At 39.7% G+C, this 4,457-nt stretch overlaps 1 long non-coding RNA gene across 1 annotated transcript; it reads right to left on the reverse strand.

Annotated features, from left to right (window-relative positions):
- Positions 1-1,019: 1,019 nt before the first annotated feature.
- LOC109197536 (uncharacterized) lies at positions 1,020-3,622 on the reverse strand. The gene is made up of 3 exons (XR_002058593.2): positions 3,500-3,622; positions 3,101-3,175; positions 1,020-2,861 (listed from the first exon to the last, which is right to left on the reverse strand). It is a non-coding gene; the product is annotated as an uncharacterized LOC109197536 (long non-coding RNA).
- Positions 3,623-4,457: the final 835 nt, after the last annotated feature.

Below are 4,457 nucleotides of genomic sequence, written 5' to 3' on the forward strand. Positions count from 1 at the left end.
GAGGAAGCAGAATATTTTCAGGAAATGAAAAGTGAATAAGGGAAATGAAGAAAACCAAATATATAGGGAGAAATGCACAGATTTTTTCCTACCAAATATAGACTTTATCTCAGTTGCTTTCTCTGACTTTTCTCTGCTACGTTTTTGATTTACTAGGCTGAATTTCAGCTTTTAATATCCTTACAGTTTTAAATGTAAAGCAAGTGCACACACATGCTTTTCTGTATAAGGATCAAGTAAAGACATTGTTTTGATTTGAAATGCAGAGGCAGTGAAATAGTCATTCAGGACATGTGTACACCGATGCTTTCATTAGAAAATGTAGAAGTTTTATGTCTCGTTATGTGTTATGTATGCTTTCCTGGCATTTAAGGACACCTTAGGCTCCAGTCACAAAAGCTAGAAATCCCTCAGAAACCAGCTGCAAACTCTGCCTGGAGGAAAAGTTTGTATTCTGCAGCCGGTGGCTGAATGATTTCTGGAGGTTTATTTGTGTAATATGAAACTGGGCACAGGAATAGGAATACGGTGCTGCACTGAAAATCTTGCACTTGCTTTCTTTGCCTGTTGTTTGCCAATTTGTCTGCAAACACTTGCAAACTTCTTGCTAAGCTGCAGTGAAACTGTGAAAAGTTGAACATAAACTGGGAACAGAGATGGATGAAACACATCAAATCTGCATAAAGGCTTCAGCAGTAAGTCACAGTTTTTACTTTACATGTGAATATTTTCCTTTTGCTCTTCGAGTAGCACTTCTTCAACATTGTTGAGTGTTTACAGGCAGGTTGGCATCTTGCCTGTAAACACTATCAAACTATGGCAATAACAACAATCTGCTAGTGACCAAAGCAGATGCAAAAAGGTGTATGCCTTTCCTGCAAGCAATTTCACCTGATGGCAGCCAGAAACCTCCAGCAGCCACTGGACTCTAGATCTGTGTGACCGAGACCTTAAATATAACTTTTGGAAACGTTTTGCTGACTAAGGGTCAGATTTACTAACAGGTTGCATCAGGGTGGAAAAAAGTACTGCTTGTATTTACAAACAACCCTTTTCCTCAGCTCGTTTTTCTATTGGATGGTAGTACCTGGTACCAGGTACTTTATTAGTACCTACTCGGCCGGGGTTCAAAGCGATCTGATCCTAATTTTTGAAACGAGTGGAATGCGTGCACAAGTGTGACAAAAAGCCATGCAGCAGATATACGGTCACCTGGTTGTCTTCGTGTTGTTTCTGTCGGATACAAATGATGTCATGGAGCGTTTGGCTGCGTTGAGAGCGCAGTGACGAATGTGTAGGAGGCGGGAACTCGTTGAATTTTGTGGCTGACCATGCTGCATATGTACTTCTGGGAGTTCTTTTCTCAAAACACACAGAAAAAATGTGTTTTGCACTGTATTTAAAAAAAAAAAAACAGCAAAAATGAAAACTAACCACACCTGTGAGGATTGAGCTCATTTAGTAAACATAGTCTGAAGTTTAAGTGTAAAAAGTTTTAAAACAAAAGAAGAAAATGAGCATTTCCAGACACAGATGTTTGCTTCCTGACTGGATCTTCCCAATCACAATAATTAAGGCAACACATGGTAGCTAGACTGACATATATTATTTCCATCTTTCTTGTGTGGGTCCTCCTTGCCACGGTTTCCTGCTGGCACTGCTCTTTTGTCATATTTGCTTTGCAGCAGCTTCCAATCTGTTTTCCACCTCCATAACCGCCTTACACCCATGTGCAACTTTCAGTTCCATCTCATCACTGGTCCTTGGAAGAATTCACCAGCCTCAGTTTTTACACCATCTTCTCTCTGCCTGCTGTTTAATCCAGCACTCACATGTGTACCCTGGATAAAGATCTGCACATAGATCATTTTCAACTGAAAATATTGTTTTAAAATAAACATATATTAGTGTAGCTGTAACAGCGTTCAGACATATAAAATGTGACCGGGATCAATGCATTGGTTTACTTATGAGTTATTTCATTAATTCATCTGTAATCTGTGTGTGTGTGTGTGTGTGTGTGTGTGTGTGTGTGTGTGTGTGTGTGATAGAGAACGAAGCACAAAATCTCACGCATCTAGAAATGTGTATGTGCGCGTGTGTGTTGTTTGTAAGTGGGTGTTAATTGATGCGTTCTCTCCTTTTGTCTGTTTAATGGAAAAGCACTTCTCATTAAACTGTCACTCAAAAATCTGTGCTGGTGTGTGCGTGGATCGAGAGAGAGAGGAAGACGGGAGCGGGTCATTATAATACAGTGTGAAAGGAGGAGAGAGAGGTTGCGGGAGAGGTGCAGAAGAACAGACCATTACAACAATTAGTGCGCCTTTTAAAAAGCTTTTCCTCACAGGCGTTTGATATTGAAATGAAACAATGTGTCTCTGCAGGAGGCTGTCGAGAAATTAGCCTAACAATACATTAAATGACACGCTCGCACGCTGCCTTTTCATCACCTGTGGAAGACTTATTGCCATCCCCCTCCCATTTCGCTCATTTCATTTAAATTAAATTCACTTTTGTTCAGATCTATTCAGCTGTGTTAAATACTTTTAAGTTTACCTCTATTAAGTGAGCTGTTAGTAAATTTTACTGAAGAAAATAATGTTTTTAAGGTTTACTTAATTTGCTCTGCTGTTTTAGCCTAAGCTTACTTCCAGCTTTAATTCATGGGCTTACAAAACATTTCTTATGTACTTGTGTTGGCCGTGACTCAACCTGTCACTTCATCCTTGATCTAAAACAAACTATTCTGATTAGCTGCCCTCACAAATAGAAAGTTTGAAGTGCAGTGGGTGGGGTTTCTGAGCTCACAGTGGCTGGGATCATCATACAAAAGCGTTCACTCTCAATGACATCACAGAGACCTGAAAGTGAAAAAATACTGTCAGTCACCAGTGCTACCCATCAGCCTTCTGCTAGATGCACTTGTGGTAAAAGTTTGAACATCCTAGGTGACTTCTTGAGGTATCACATTCACAAGATTTTCCAAGAACTTGACCTTGACTTTGAGGTCAAGGTCACTGAGATCTGAACTCGTCCCAGATTTTCAGTAGAAAACGTATCAACTTTAACATTCTATGTCACCTCATTCTCGAATGATCACCTTCGTAAAGTTGGACGTCCACACCGCCCGCACGCCAAACTGGGATGATGACATCAGCCGACTGAGGGGTAAAAACTGTTGGAAGGATTAGAAAGATTTTGACTCACACCAGTACTTCTAGCCTCATGTGACCTCATTAGGGTTATCTGCTCTTACTGATGTCATACACAGGCAAGAGGGAAAAAAAATGTCTATGTTTTATAGGCTTGATTATCAACACTGACACTGATTGGTTAGCTTATGTGACATAAATCTTTTTAAGAGATGAAACGCTTTATTAACCCGTTTCTTGGAGCCACACTAACAATTTTTAGTCAAGAAATCCCACAGGAGAGACATAGTTGTATATTTATCTTTTTCCTCTAAAACACTGATAAAATGTGATAAAATAATTATTACCTTTTGTTTATGTAGCAGCAGCTCATGTAGTCCAGTGTAGATCAAAGTTGGTCATGATGATGATTTTGTGTACATTGTGCTGCTCCTGTATTCTGATACGGGCCTGATTGGGAGCCTTTAAATCTGTGAGTGAAATGTTTGTTTGGTGTTATATGGCAACAGTTTTTATTTTTTTTAACTACACTTTATGTCATATTTATGTTTAATCTTTTATTTTGTTTTCTCTTGGAAAAGTCATCCAGAGTTTATTGCTCAATAAATCAAATTTTGTGAACTTGAACAGCTCGTTACTCCAAGTGTTGAGTCGAGTGTGCGTTGGCAAATCTACTCCTCACCACAGGTGGCTAAAATAACTACATTTGGATCAGCCGCTTAGAAGTAAAAATCTTTATGTCTTTCAGACATTAACGTGTTGAAAAAGGAGCCACAGTGCAAGTTATTTACCATCTAACTCACAGACTAGGCAGCACATGTTGTTCTGCATCACGGACGGACATTCTTGTGGTCCTGTTAAGCTGCCTGCTTATGTCGTCCACAGAGAAACAATACCTCCACAAATTTAGTAAATTCTGGAATTAGCTGTCATGCTTGGCAGGCACCGCGTCCATAAAAACATCCTAAGCCAATACTTTGTAATCTTGTGCGTGCCTATCTGTCAGCTTGGCTGCACTTATTCAAGACTGACACGTTAAACCGTCGTCAGATGAATGAAAACAGTTGCATGGTTGAAATGGGCAGCAATCTCTACGTTTCTTGGTAGAAGAAGAGTGGAGATTATGTGAAACTTGCTATGGAGGACATCGTTACACACCCACTATCCCCTCCCCACTGGGTCGTCCTAATACCACCCAATTTAAAAAACTTACAGTCTAATTTGATGTTATTTCAATCATATATTCGTTTATCAATCACAGTACCTCTTTTTAACCACTGCTAGTTGGATTTCAGTACGGATGCA

Source organism: Oreochromis niloticus, linkage group LG16 (assembly GCF_001858045.2).
Source record: "Oreochromis niloticus isolate F11D_XX linkage group LG16, O_niloticus_UMD_NMBU, whole genome shotgun sequence".
In the NCBI taxonomy this organism is placed as follows: domain Eukaryota; kingdom Metazoa; phylum Chordata; class Actinopteri; order Cichliformes; family Cichlidae; genus Oreochromis; species Oreochromis niloticus.